Raw genomic sequence first — 15,555 nt, 5'->3', positions numbered from 1 at the left:
AAAACTCCGCAATAAACAAACCATCCAGTTAGAAAATGGGCAAAATGGGGACAGACATTTCATGGAAGAAAATGAATGTGCAGATGGCAGATAGGTGCATGGGGCGGTGCTTGGCATTGTTAGTCACTGGGGGATGCAGCTGAGCAGCACCTGACAGAGTGGCTGTGTGGTGAACAGCAATGGTGCCATGTGCTGGTGAGGACTGGGAGCCATTCTTGTGCGCCACTGGCGTGGGTGTACAAGGGTACCAGCACTCTGGAGAGCAGTTTGACAGCTTCTTAAAAAACTAAACATATAACTACCACATACCCTGGGGCATGAAGATTTAAGTTCACACAAAAACCTGTACATGAAAGCTCATAGCAGTTCTGTCTGTAATAACCCCAATCTGGAAACAATCCAGATGTCCTTGGGTGGGCGAACGGTTACACAAAAGGTGGATGTGCACACTGTGGAACTGTTGGCACAAATCCTGATGAAGAGTCAATCTCAAAGTGTTACGTACTGTGTGGTTCCTTTTATATGATATTCTTGAAAGGAAAAAATTATAGAAATGGAGAACAGAATAGTGGTTGCCAAGGACTTTATTTATATGTGCATGTGTGTCCCCTCTAGCTCTCTCTGGTGAAAAGGTCCAGATACAGTGACCAGCCCAGTCACATGAGTATTCCTTGCCACATACTGTGGTCTTGAAATACCATTTCTCAATAAAAGGGCTTGGAGAATGGCAGGGAGTGGGGTCTCATGCCAATAAACCCACCAGAGTCATGCCCAGAGGACTCAGGAGCAACCTGAAGAGACCCCCTGCCCTCCACCCCGGCCACAGATGGGACAATTTGATCTTCAAAAGGGATAAGAAATGCAGCTCATCAAATATGTTGGGAAAAGAGAGGAGTCAGTCTCTTTTGGGGGATGATGGGAGCCAGTTCACTCTCTTGAAAGCTCGTGAGCATCTCTCCAGCCCATCCTAAATGAGCTGTGCCACGCAGTCACCAGACAGGAGCATCCACAAAAGGATCCAACAAATAAAAGCAGAGGAACAAATTGAATTAGAATAGCACCGTTTGCAACTTGAAATGAGACACCCGGGCATTCCATGCCACTGATGGTTTTGCCCCATGCCAGCTGTAGTGTTGCCAAGGTTATCAAAGCTGAGTCTGACCCAATTGGTAGGAAATCCAGAGGAGCTAGGACCGTGCTGAGCTGCACCCGAGGACGCCAGCAGCCACATGCAGACCACAGGCAGCTCCCCAGGTCTTATGGTCCAGGTTCTGCAACAGGTTAGAAAAGAAAGGGAAGCGGAGGGGAGGGGAGGGGAGGGGAGGGAAGGGAAGGGAAGGAGACAGAGGGGGGCTTATGTAGATAAAAGTTGCCAGAGGCACACCAAATAAAGAAATAGGCAAGACTAAACCCACTAAAATGTCTTAAGCATTCACCTCAAGGCCATAAAACTTTTTAAAGGCAAAAAAGTGATGATTTTACAAGTCAGGCTGATGATGATTTACGAGGGAGGGTGGGGTTTGCCTGGGCAGGGGACTTGCCTCCTGGGGTGGCTGGCGCCATTCTATTCCTTCTTAATAGCTTTATTGAGATATAATTCACCTGTTTAAAGTGTACAATTCAATGGCTATTTGGTATATTCATGGAGTTGTGCAGACTCACCACTGTCAGTTTTAGAACATTTTCATTACCCCAGGAAGAAAACCCCGGCCTGGAGCTGTCACTGCCAGCCCTCCCATTCCCAAGCCCCAGGAACCAGTTCTACCTTCTGTCTGTAGATTGTCTGTACACCAGCAGATATGTGGGTCCAGATATATTATTATGTCTGCACACCTACAGGCACATGGGTGCACATGTATCATGCCTTTTACTCTTTAGCCTCTAATGCTTCAGCATGTATTTCCTGGGAATAGGACACTTAAAAATGTGTGGAAGTAAAACTCAAGGGAAATCAAGTAGGTGGGAGGGGGTAGGAGGGGATGGGTAAATTCACACCTCACAGGTACAATGCACACTAACTGGGTGAAGGGCACACTTAAAACTTTGATTCAAACTGTACAAAAGCAAATTATGTAACCAAAACGTGTGTACCCCAGTAAAATTCTGAAATAATAAGTAAAAAATGAAAAAAGGTGCTACAGTCATCAAAATGGGAAAGTTTATACAGCACAGACCTTATTGAAAAGCACCCAGTGGTGTCCTGCGTAGAGAACCTGTTCCTGCTCCAGGCTCATGGGTTTGCTTTGGTACTTCCTGAGCACCTGTTGTGTGCACTGACTGCTTTGGCTTATTTTGTTTTTTTGACTTTTGAAGAGTATAGGTGAAGACTATACTCTTCAACTATTGTGTTGAAGACTTGGCTCACTTTGGGTGGTCCCATATTTCCTCATGGGACCAGATCCAGAATAAGGATTTTCCACGTGAATGCCCCACTGGTTGTATTGGGAGGCAAACGACATTAGATCACCCTGTTACTGGGGATGCTAACCTGGGCGCCTGGATGAGGTGCTATCTGCCAGTGTTCCCCATTGTGAACTTGCTACATTTCTCTTTGCAAATTGCTAAGTGTCTCTGGGGAAATACTTTGAGATTATGGAAATACCCTGTTCATCTGTTATTGCAGTATCTGTATTAGTTTTACCAATATTTTCATTCATTAGTTTTAGCATCTGTATTAGTCACTAGTCAGGGTTCTCCAGAGAGAGAACCAATAACGTTCATTCTCTCTTGCACGTGTGATTGATTTAAAGAAGTTAGCAAGTCCAAAATCTGTGGGGCAGGCTGGAAACCGAGGGAAAAGCTAATGTTGCAGACTGAGTCCAAAGGTCATCTGCTGGTAGAATTCCCTCTTCCTCAGGGAGGTCAGTCTTTTTTTTGGAAGTTCTTCAACTGATTGGATGAGGTCCACCCACATTATTCTTTTTTTTTTTTGAGACAGAGTCTCACTCTGTTGCCTGGCTAGAGTGAGTGCCATGGCATCAGCCTAGCTCACAGCAACCTCAAACTCCCGGGCTTAAGCGATCCTACTGCCTCAGCCTCCCGAGTAGCTGGGACTACAGACATGCACCACCATGCCCAGCTAATTTTTTCTATATATATTTTTAGTTGTCCAAATAATTTCTTTCTATTTTTAGTAGAGACGGGGTCTCACTCTTGCTCAGGCTGGTCTCGAACTCCTGACCTCGAGCGATCCACCCACCTCGGCCTCCCAGAGTGCTAGGATTACAGGCGTAAGCCACCGCGCCTGGCCACCCACATTATTCTTTAATAAGTGTCTACTGATTTAAATGTTTATCTTGTCTGAAAAATACCTTCACAGCAACATCCAGACGTGTTTGACCAAATGTCTGGGTACTTTGGCCTAGCCAAGATGACACATAAAATTAGCCATTGCAACATCCATGATAATTCTGGTTTGAATCAGTTATTGCTATTAATATTATACCATTGTCACCTTCATCCCGTATACATTTATTTGCCAGCTTTCTATTGTAAGGAGGAGCTTTCCCTTCTCTCCTATTTGTTTACTTATTATGGATACAGACTCATGAATTTTTATTTTATTCAGTGGACCATGTCTGTTACTGTCCTTATTTGTTTTGATGCTCAAATTGTCTCAGATTTGGCCAGTTGGAGCTCCTTCAAGCTGACTCCTGTGTCCTTTTGGCATACCATCATTTTGTTCCTTCCTTTCTTTCATTGTGTTAATATATACATAATAGAAAATTTGTCATCTTACCATTTTTAAGTGTACAGTTCAGTGGCATTTAAGCACATTCACATTGTTGTGTAACTATCACCATCATCCATCACTAGAGTTTTTTTTACCTTTCACAACTAAAACTCTGTACCCATTAAACACTAACTCCTCACTGTTCCCTCCCCCTAGCCCCTGGTAACCTTTATTCTACTCTCTGTCTCTGAATTTGACTATTCTGGGTACCTCATATAAGTGGAATCATATAGTATTTGTCCTTATGTGTCTGGCCTACTTCACTTAGCATAATGTCTTCAAGGTTCACCTGTGTTGGGAGGTACTTTCTTGATTTTTGTCACAGCAAAATGCCCCAGGCTCATCCTATACCTACCATCCCCCACCTGAAGTCAGCCATTTTCTCTAAGGAGCCCTGGGTGCTGGGTATGCTCATTGCTACTGGGCTATCATTGCTTCTAGGTCCTTTCAGTGGACAGTGGCAGAAAATCGTATGTGTGATGTGTGTCTGTATAAAGTATCCCACAGTTTAAATTGATACCTACAATTCCAATCCAATACCACACCCAACAAAGACATATAACTAATGATCCAGTAGTGGAACTAAAATGTAATAATAAAAGAATACACTATCTAAAAGAACACAGGAAACAAGCAAACAAGGGACAAAGAACAGATAGGACCCATGGAAATATGGAAACCAAATAGCAAGATGGTAGATAATCAGCTGTATTAATAACCACCTTAAATATAAATGGCCTAAATATTGTAATTAAAATTCAGAGATTGTCAAATTTGATAAAGAAGCAAAACCCATGCTGTCTACATGAAAGGCTCTGTCAACATAAGGGCACATGTGGGTTCAAAGTAAAAAGCTGGAAAAAGATATACTGTATTAACTTAAACTTGGAGTGGGTATATCAATACCAGACAAAATAGGCTTCAGAACAAGAAATATTACTAGGAAGAAAGACATTTCCTAGTGATAAAGGGGTCATTTCTGCAGAAAGATATAACAATCCAAAATGGGTAGAAACTTAATATCAGAGCTTAAATGTACAGGAAGTAAAAGATTGCTTGAACTAAAATGGGAAATAGACAAGTCCACAATTTGGGAATTTAAACACTTCCCTCACAGTAATTGATAGAACAAGTAGACTAAAAACTCAATAAAGATATAGAGGACTTGGAACAGAGCTATCAGCCAACTTTACCTAGTCAATGCTTACAGAACATGCTACCCATAAAGAGTAGAATACCTGTTCTTTTCAAGTATTCCTGGAACATTTTTTTTCAAGTTTTAAAATAACCTTTATTTTTTTTGAAGTTAATATATGCAGCATAGGAAACTGAAAAGCAGAAGAAGCAAAGAACAAAGTCACCCACAATCACAAGCAGTTTACAGTTTGATGTGTCCTTCTAGGTCCTTGGAACATTCTTCATGATAGACCATGTACTAGGCCATAAACTAGTCTCAAGACATTTAAGAGGACTGAAATCATACAGAGTATATGATCTGACCATGACAAAATTAAACTAGAGGTAAATATCAGAAGTATATTTAGGAAATACACAAAAGGGACAAACCATAAAATAAAAAAATTGATAAATAGAACTTTACCAAACTTAAAAACATTTGCTTTTCAAAAAATGCTGTTTAAAAGATAAAAGGCAGCTGTGGAAAAGTTTGGAGGGTCCTTAAAAAATTAAAAATAGAATTACCAAATAATATAGTAATCCACTTCTGTGTATATACCCAAAATAATTAAAAGCAAGTCTCAAAGAGATGTTTTGTACACTGAAGTTCATAGCAGCATTATTCACAATAGCTAAAATATGGAAGCCACCTAGGTGTCCACTGACAGAGGAATGGATGAACAAAATGTGGCCCATTCGTGTGATGGAATATTATTCAACCTTAAAAAGGAAGGGCATTCTGGCACATGCTACAGCAAAGATGAACATTGAGGACACTATGTAAATGAAGTAAGATAGTCAGAAAAAGGACAAATACTGCATGATTCCACTTCCATTAAGTCCATAGAGCTGTCAAATTCATATCAACAGAAAGTAGAATGGTGGGTGCCAGGGGCGGGGGGAGAAGGATGAAGAGTTAGTGTTTGATGGAGACAGAACTTTAGTTTGGGAAGATGAGAAAGTTCTGTGGATGGATGGTGGTGATGGCTACACGACATTGTGAATGTACTTAATGACACTGAACTGTACACTTAAAATGGTTAATATGGTAAATTTTTTTTTTTTTGAGACAAGGTTTTGCTCTGTTGCCCAGGCTAGAGTGCAGTGGCACAATCAGTCATAGCTCACTGTAAACTTGAACCCTTGGGCTCAAGCAATCCCCCTAGTTCAGCCTCCCGAGTAGCTGGGACTACAGGCACATGCCACCACGCTGGCTCATTTTTTTAATTATTATTTTTTTGTAGAGACAAGGGTCTTACAATTGCCCAGGCTGATCTTGAACTCCTGGCCTCAGAAATCCTCCTGCCTCGGTTCCCAAAGTACTAGGATTACAGGCGTGAGTGCACCTCGCCTGGCCTAAAATGGTAAATTCTATGTTATGTATATTTTTACACCACAATAAAAACTTTTTAAAAATGAAAAGTAATTCATGGACTGGAAAAAATATTTGCAATACAAATATCTGACAGAGGATTGATACCCGGAATATATGAAGAACTCTTGCAATTCAATAATGAAATGACAAATAATCTGGTCAAAACAATGAGCAAAAGATTTGAACAGGCACTTCAAAGAAGGTGTGTGAATGGCACACAAACACAAGGAAGAATGCCCAGTGTCTGTAGCCATTAGAGAAATTCAAATTAAAACCACAATAATATACCAATACATATCCACGAGAATGGCTAAATTATAAACCCAGAAAATAACAAGTGCTGGAGAGGATGTGGAAGGATGGAAACTCATACTTTGCTGGTGGAAATGCAATATTGTACAACCATTTTGGAAAAACAGTTTAGCAGTTTCTAATAAAGTTCAACATACACTTAGCATATGATCCAGCAATTCTACTCCTAGGGTTTTACCCAAGAGAAATGAAAACTTACATTCACATAAAGACTTGTGCATGTGTTCATAGAAATTTTATTGTAACAACCCCAAACTGGAAGCAATCCAAATGTCCCTCAACAGGCAAATGGATAAGCAAACTGCTCCATCCATACAGTGGAGTACCAACCACTTGGCAACGAAAAGGAAGGATGGACGGATACATGCAGCAACATGAACGCAACTTTGTGCTAAGTGAAACAATCTAGACATTAAGATTACATACTGGAAGATTATATTATAAAACTCTAGAAAAGGCAAAACTGTGGAAAGCAAATGGGTGGTTGTGTGGGTAGAGGAGGGTCACTGGGAAGGATTTTGGGGGTGATGGAAATGTTCTGTAGCTTGATGTGGTAGTTAACAGTTGTGTTTGTCAGAACTCGACCCAGGTGTGGGGCCGTCACAAGCAGGCTTACCAGAGGGATTCGTATCCCTTGTGTCCCTTAGGTAGCCACCTCTGCTGTTTTCCGGGTTACCTTCCTGCACTAATTTTTGTAATAATAAGCAGGGAGGTGGCTGTTTTCTTATTTCCCCACCTTTCTTACGCAGAAGGTGGCATCTTATAGATGCTCTTTTGTGCTTGGCATCTTCACCTCTCCGGTGTGGCCTGCATGTCTTTCTACCACTTCAGAGCCTTCCTCCTTTCTCCTGATCCCCTGTGAGGGCGCAGCTCCTTTGTGTGGGTGTATCATGGTTTATTTCACTGATTTCCAGGTAGGTGCATTGAGGTCGTTTCCAATACTTTGCCTTAAATGATACCGCATAGAGGACCCTTGTGCAGATGTGTTTTTGTGGTGTTGGCCATGCACCTTCGGATCAATTCCCAGAGGTGTGTGATGAGGGTCAGCGCATCTGTGGCTGTGTGAGACGGTGCCCGTGTCCCCTCCTGGATTTACTGTTAACATTCCTGCAACAGTGTCTCAGGCCACTTCCCCATGGCTTTCCCTCTTTGCCAGGGACCCTGCAGCTGTGGGCGCACCCCTGAGGATTCTTGGCCCCTGCAGTGGAGGACACCCCGTTAGAGCGAGATGGATGTGTGCGGCCAGGCTGGGTGGACCTCTCTTCTGCTCTCCAGTGGCCTGTTTGGGTGTGGCTCCTGTCAACAGCAGGTGGCAGAGCAGTTGTTTTTTTACCCATCAGAGCACTTACCTTTTATCTTGAGAACTGAAACCCTCCATGTGGAGTGGTCACTGACGCTGGACCCACCATCTTACCGCGCTTTCATTTAAAAATGCTTTTTGTGCTTTTTCCTGATTTTGCTGTATGGACTGATTTTTTTCTTTTTCTTTTTTTATTGTGGTGAAATACACATAAAATTTACTATCTTAACCATATTCTAGCATACAGCTCAGTCATATTAAATACATCCAATGTTGTACAATCATCACCACCACCATTTCCAGGACTTTTCATCATCTCAAACTGAAGTTCTGTCCCCATTAAACAACTGCCCACCCCACTCCCACCCCCCGCCACCCGCCATTCTACTCTCTGTCTCTATGAGTTTGACTCCTCTAGAAACCTCACGTGAGTGCAATCACACAGGATTTGTGACTGGCTTATTTCAGTCAGCATCATGTCCTCCGGTCCAGCCATATTGTGCTGTGTGTGCACTGACTGATTTTTGTTCTGTCTTCCCTCTTCCTCCTGCCCCCACCCTCCCATCCTGCTGGCCCCACTAGCTGTCCTGACTTTATTCCTTCAGTTTTTTAAGTTGCGAAATATGCAAGAAGTGTACAGAACAGTATGGAAAACAACATAATGAAAGCCTATGTACCCAGAACAGTTTTGTCAGATCTTTGCCAGGATGGCTTCCAGATCCTTTCTGTTAGATGGTTTTTAGTGAGGTGAAATTCACATAAAATAAAATTAACCATTTAAAGTGTACAACTTAGTGGCATTAATACACTTACAGTGTTGTAAAACCACTTCTATCTAGTTTCAAAACATTTTCATCACCTCAAAAGGAAACCCTGTACCCAGTAAACAGTCGCTCCCATTCCCCTCCCCCAGCCCTGACAACCACTAATCCACTTTCTGCCTGTTCTTGACAGTTCACATAAATGGAGTCATATAGTATTTGACTTTCTATGTTGGGCTCCTTAAACTTAACGTAATGTTTTTGAGGTTCATTCATGTTCTTCATTCCTTTATGTGGCTGAGTAATATGCCATTATGCGGATATATCACATTTTATTTATGCATTTGTCAGTTAATAGACACTTGGACTGTTTCTACCTTTTGGCTATTGTGAAAAATGCTGTTGAGAATATCTGTGACTCGGTTGTGGTGGCTAACACTTGGAATCCTAGCACTTTGGGAGAATGAGGAGGGAGGATCACCTGAGCTCAGGAGTTCGAAACCAGCCTGAACAACATAGTGAGGGCTGGGCGCGGTGGCTCACGCCTGTAATCCTAGCACTCTGGGAGGCCGAGGTGGGTGGATCGTTTGAGCTCAGGAGTTCGAGACCAGCCTGAGCAAAAGCGAGACCCCGTCTCTACTAAAAAAACAGAAAGAAATTATATGGAGAACTAAAAATATATAGAGAAAAAATTAGCCGGGCAGGGTGGCACATGCCTGTAGTCCCAGCTACTCGGGAGGCTGAGGCAGGAGGATCGCTTGAGCCTAGGAGTTTGAGGTTGCTGTGAGCTAGGCTGACGCCACGGCACTCTGGCCTGGGCAACAGAGTGAGACTCTATCTCAAAAAATAAATAAATAAACAACATAGTGAGATCCCATCTCTACAAAAAAATAGAAAAATAAGAGGCTGAGGTGGGAGGATTGCTTGAACCCAGGAGTTGGAGGTTGCAGTGAGCTATGATGATGCCACTGCACTCCAGCCTGGGCAAGACCCTGTCTCAAAAAAAAAATTTGTTACAGGTTTTTGTATGGATGTATATTTTCAGTTTTTTTGGATAGATATCTAGGAATGGAATTGCTGAGTCTTATGGTATCTCTTTAACTATTTAGGAAACTGCCAGATTGTTTTCCAAAGTAGCTGCAAGAAGTCCCTAACACAGTCATCCCTCCTTATCCACAGAGCATTGGCTCTGGGATCCACCGTGGACACCAAAATCTGGAGATACTCAAGTCCCTGCTCTAAAATGGTGTAATATTTGCATATTGTCTACACACACCTTCCCCTTGCTTTAAATCATCTCTAGATTACTTATAACACCTAATATAATGTACATGCTATGTAAATAGTTATTATACTATATTTTTAACTTGTGTTATTTCTTAAGGTTGTGTTATTTTTAAATTTTTTGCAATATTTTTGATGCAAGGTTGTTTGAATCCTTGGATGTGGAGCCTGCAGATACAGATGGTATCTCCAAATCCTCACCAACATTTTTCATTTTTTGTTTTCTTTATTATAGCTATCCTAGTGGGTGAGAAATGGTATCTCCTAGTGGATTTGATTTGCATTTCCCTGATGGCTAATGATATTATCTTTTCATATGTTTATGGCCATTTGCCTATTTCTTTGGGAAAATGTCTATTCAGACCTTTTGCCCATTTTTTTTTTTAAATTTAGAAACAAGATCTTGCTCTATGTTAGAGTGCAGTGGTGCACTCATAGCTCACTGCAGCCTTGAACTTCGGACCTCAAGTGATTCTTCCACCTCAGCCTCCCAAGTAGCTGGGACTACAGGTGTATGTCATCACTCCTGGCTAATTCTTTTAAAATTTTTGGCTGAGATGGAGTCACTCTTGCTATGTTGATCAGGTTGTTCTTGAACTCCTGGCCTGAAGTGATCCTCCCACCTCTGCCTCCTGAAGCGTGTAAGCCACCTTGCCCGGCCCTTTTGCCCATTTCAAAAAATTAAAGTAAAATATACATAAAAACATCACCATTTTTCTCAGCTTGGTTACCTGAGCTGAAAAAGAAAAAAAAAAAAGAAAAAGAAAAAAAATCACCATTTTAGCCATTTTGGAATGTACAATTCAGTGGCATTTAGTACCTTCACAATTTGTGCAACTATTACCACTAATTCCAGAACATCAATATCACCCCCAAAAGAAACCCTATGCCTCTTAGCAGGCACTCTTCACTCCCCTCTTCCTCTCAGTCCCTGGAAACCTCTGTTCTACCTTCTGTCTCTATGAATTTGCCTATTCTAGATATTTCATATAAATGGAATCACACAATATTTGTGCTTTTGTGTCTGGTTTACTTCACTGAGCATAATGTTTTCAAGGTGTCATCAATGTTATATAGCATGTGTCAAATTTTTATTCCCTTTTTAAGGGTGAATAATATTCCATTGTATGGCTAGACCACATTTTGTTTATCCATTCATCTGTTTATGGACATTTGGGTTGTTTCCATCTTTTGGCTACTGTGAATAATGCTCCTGTGAACATTCATGTACAGACTTTGGTTTGACTACCTGTTTTCAGTTCTTTTGGATATATAGCCAGGAGTGGAACTGCTGGGTCATATGGTAACTCCATGTTTAACTTTTTGAGGAACCACTAGACTGTTTTCACTTGTGTTTAAAGTAAGAGTTGAAAGCCATTCTGACATTGTGGGCTGGGCGTGCTGGGGATCTGCTCCTCTGGTCATTGCTTCCTCGAAGCTGTGCCAGCCCACCTCTTTCCTGCAGCAGGCAAGGTAGGCTCAGGACTGTCCTGAGGTCCTGCCACTGAAGCCACCCACATCCCAGCGACTTGGGGGATCTGCTCTGGGAAGCTGTGTGGGTCCTCAAGGCCTCCTCAGCACTGGGCCACTGTGGCCTAGTGACAATTCAGCCTCTCCTGGATGGGAGTACATAACATTTTTAGAGGGGCTGAGGTGGCAGCCAGGAGGGTGGCAGTGGTGCCACATGCCACGTCACCGTGGTGGGACTCATGGTCACCTCATGGTGGGACCCTCTGCTGTGAGCCTCAGCTTCCTCATCTGTGAAGTGGGACGATTCTAACACCTTCCTGTGGGCTGCCTATGGCAAGGGCTTGATGGTTGGCACTGTGACAATTCCGACTGGCCAGCGAGGGCCAGCTGCCTCCCACACCTGGAGTGCATGTGTGACCTGACCCCTCCCACATATAAGCTGAGACCCAGCAACCACCTCTGGCCTGCAGGTCAGAAGGGTCTTCCATGAGATCAGCAAACCAAATGAGAGACATGACTTTAAAGGGGCACAAACTCTATTTCTTAATCCACTAAAAGTCTTTAATAATTATCCAAGTAAGTGCTGACACAAACAGGTGGATATAACTTAATCAGTCACACGGCTTTGACACACACACAGGTGACCTTGGTGATTTGAAGTTGTTGTCACAGGTCCAGATGGGCTAGGATGGAAAACCCAACTCAGGAAGGGCTACCATGGGCAGACCCCTCCTGACATAGGTGCCTGCCAGGTATCTCAGTCCTTTTCTGGCCCCTGCCTGCTCTGGCCCAGGTCACAGAGCCACTTGTCCTCGGGTGACTTGGCCAGCCCAGCTTGACTGTTGTAGGTGGGGATTAAAGGACCCCAGTGGAAGGAACAGCCTCAACGCCTGCCCTGGCCCCATCTGTCACTGGCTCTGCTGGGGCTCCTGCTTTTTCAGACAGGTGAGAATGACTTTCCAGCCTGTCCTGGCATAGCTGGCTTGGCTTCGCAGCCTGCATAGGACTGGCCTTGCTGGGCCCAGAACCTGCCCAAGGCCTGGCCTGACCCCTGGCAACCCCATTGCCTCTCCTAACATCCAGCCCCAGGGTGCCACATGGCCCACAGCTTCACCTGGTCCTCTCTATCCCTCATGCCACTGCTTCCTCCCGGCACTACCTGGCCACCATGCATTTGGCCTCAGCATCCACTGTAGGGCCTGGCCATTGCACCTCCCAGGGGGCCAAGGCACACAGGTGGCTCTTTCTCCCCTCTGACCCACTCCTTCTCACCACCCCCACCCAAAGCTCAGGGCTTGGGGACTCAAATGACGGCACTCTGGACAGCATGGTCCCCATGCCCCTCTTACCGTATGACTACTCTCCCTCGGTGGGAGAATTTTCCTGCCTACACACTTTTTTTTTTTTTTGGAGACAGAGTCTTACTCTGTTGCCCAGGCTAGAGTGCTGTAGCATCAGCCTAGCTCACAGCAACCTCAAACTCCTGGGCTCAAGCAATCCTCCTGCCTCAGCTTCCCGAGTAGCTGGGACCACAGGCATGCGCCACCCTGCCCGGCTAATTTTTTCTGTATATATTTTTAGTTGTCCATATAATTTCTTTCTATTTTTGGTAGAGACGGAGTCTTGCTCTTGCTCAGGCTGGACTCGAATTCCTGAGCAAACGATCCACCTGCCTCTGCCTCCCAGAGTGCTAGGATTACAGGCGTGAGCCACCGCGCCCGGCCCCTACACACTTTCAATAAAGCATCTAGAACAAATCTCACCCTACTGGAACCTGCCCCGAGTTATTCGATCCCCAGACAGCCTGGCCGCGAGCTGCGGATGGTGGGGACCTGGTATCTGCTGTGGGGACCTGAGGCCATCTGCCTTGCTGAAAGGCCAGTGTCTTGGATCAGGTGGCTCCTCAACCCAAGGACACATTCGTCCCCCAGGATGGGAGGTTAGAGGGGCAGGCAGGGACACCCTTCCTGGGAGTTTGCTGGAGACCCCAAAAGAGTTGGCACAGCCTCCTTCCGCTGCCCACCAACCTCATTTCTCTGCAGGCTGCTCGTCCCTAGGGACCCCCAAGAAGTCTGGTCACACTGGGCCAACTGTGCTCTAGGGGAAAGAGTCTACACCCCCGTCTATTGCCAGGAGCCCAGCGCCAGGCCCGTCCAGGTGCCCGCGAGTGTGTCTGATTCACAGTTCTCTGTCACACTGCTCAGATGCAGAAGTGAGGCCCGAGAGGGCGAGCGGCTTGCCCAAGGCCACACAGCAGGTCAAAGGCGGGGCGGGGACGGAGGCGCCGGCAAGCCTCGGGCCCGGGACTGCGTGCCCAGGGCTGGGCATCCACCTGCGCCGGCCGGGGGTCGCCGACCGTCTCCGCTGAGCGCCTCTGTCCAGCCGTCTCAGGTCGCCGCCGCCGCCCCCTTTCGCAGCCCCGACCTCGTAGCGCCCCCACCCGGCCCGGGGGGACGACGCCATGACCAGCGCACGTAAGCGCGCACGGGGGCGGGGTCGGTACGGAGCTCGCCGCAGTAGCGCGCTCCTAGGCAGCCGCCAGTGGGCGGGGCTAAAGGGGGCGGGAGGTCTGGAGTCCCCGCCCACCAGCGGCGCCAGGCCGCCCCCTGCGTCGGCGCGGCTGAGGGACCAGCGGGGGACGGCGGCGACGGCGGGAGACGGCGGCCGGGCTCACTGGCTGGCGGCGGCGGCGCGAGCGGCCAATGGGGGCGGTCGGAGGGGGCGGGGCGTCGGCCGCGGTTTTGTTCCGCGGGTGTTGAGGCGCGTTGTCCCTATGCGGGCGGAGCGCGGCCTGTGCGGCCACCGCCGTCCCTCGCCCGCTCAGGTGTCCAGCCCCGCGGACCGTGCGCTTGGCCGGCGCCCCGCACGCTGCGTCCCCGCTCCTGTCACCGCGCTGCGTCGCCCGATGTCAGTCGGCGCTTGTCGGTTCCGAGAGTTTCGCCGGGTTTGGAGGAGAGCCCGAGCCGGTCGCAGGTGCGGACCCCCTGGACTCGGGACTGGGTGTTGGGACTCGCGCCATGCGGACGACCCCCTCGGACCGGCCCAGGTCCCCGTGCGCCCTGGGACCCCGCGCGCACTCCGAGATCCCTCGTACCGGCCCAGGTCCCGCGCACCCCGGGACCCCGCGCGCACCCCGGGACCCCCTCCGACCCGCCCAGGCCCCCGTGCGGCCCGGGAGCCCCGCGCATCCCGGAACCATCTCGGCCCGGCCCAGGCCCCGCCCATCCCGGGACCCTCTCGGACCAGCCCAGGCCCCCCCGTGCGCCCCGGATCCCTGCGCGCTCCACGCACCCCGGCTGTAAGGGGTCGCCCGGCGCGCGCTGACACTTGTGGAGCCAACTTTGCGCTGTTTTCCGCGGTGCTGAGCCTGGCGGCCCATGGCCGGCTCTGGAGCTCATGTGTTTGTCATTTTGTAACGCGAGAGAAGCAGGAAGTTTGACGTGATAAAACGGTGTGTTCAGGGAGGCCAGACGCTCCCAACGACCTGTGGAAGATGACTTGGAAGTGGATTCCGAAGCCGCATTTTCTGCTACAGACTGGAGCGGTGTTTTCTTTCTTTCTTTCTTTTTTTTTAAAAGACTTTTCCTGTGAGTTGAAAAAGGAGCGTTAGGCGTCCTTTACTTTATTCCTGATTTGCTGTTGCCTTACTCTGTAGATTGGATTTTATTTTTCCCTTAGTGTAAGTACAGTCACAGATCTGAAGTTTGTCACTCATCTGTGTTACAGTGATTCTTGAGGTTTTTGAATTTTATCATTGGGTAGCTTTTCTTTGAATCTAAGCTTCCATAACTTGAAAGTACTTTTCATTTTAAACTCAAACTTGACTTATAATTGATATTTTTATGATGATCTCTCAGCCCTGAGAACTTTTAGAATGGCTAGTTTGACTTCAAGAATGTGCTCGTGTTTCACAATATTTAAGAAATTTAACTTGAGCATATTGATGCAGCTTGTTTAAAGACCTCACCGTCACTGGAGCTTGTCCCTGATCAAAGTGGGAAGTGCAGCCTCTGGCTGTGAAGGTAGAAGGCTGGGAAACAGTTTTGATTTTGAAGCTCTTGAATATTATCCAAAATTGAAATTGAATTGAAATTGTTTAGAAACAGTGGTTTCTCTTTAAATTGGGTTCATTTGAGCAGGAATT

At 46.3% G+C, this 15,555-nt stretch overlaps 1 protein-coding gene across 4 annotated transcripts in view; it reads left to right on the top strand.

The window, feature by feature from the left end:
- Positions 1-14,295: 14,295 nt before the first annotated feature.
- Positions 14,296-15,555, top strand: part of FAM53A (family with sequence similarity 53 member A) — a 39,975-nt gene continuing 38,715 nt past the window's right edge. For 2 of the 4 annotated variants that reach the window (XM_045528406.1, XM_045528403.1), the window contains exon 1: positions 14,700-14,998. The gene's annotated coding sequence lies outside the window, so the exon portion shown is untranslated. Of the gene's footprint in view, positions 14,385-14,699; positions 14,999-15,068; positions 15,091-15,555 lie in introns of those variants that run through there. The other 2 variants (XM_045528404.1, XM_045528405.1) reach the window with 2 other exon arrangements.

The sequence above is a fragment of the Lemur catta genome, chromosome 17, assembly GCF_020740605.2.
Source record: "Lemur catta isolate mLemCat1 chromosome 17, mLemCat1.pri, whole genome shotgun sequence".
Lineage (NCBI taxonomy): Eukaryota > Metazoa > Chordata > Mammalia > Primates > Lemuridae > Lemur > Lemur catta.
The sequence above is the reverse complement of the archived record's forward strand: the minus strand, read 5'-3'. Positions and strand labels throughout refer to the sequence as shown.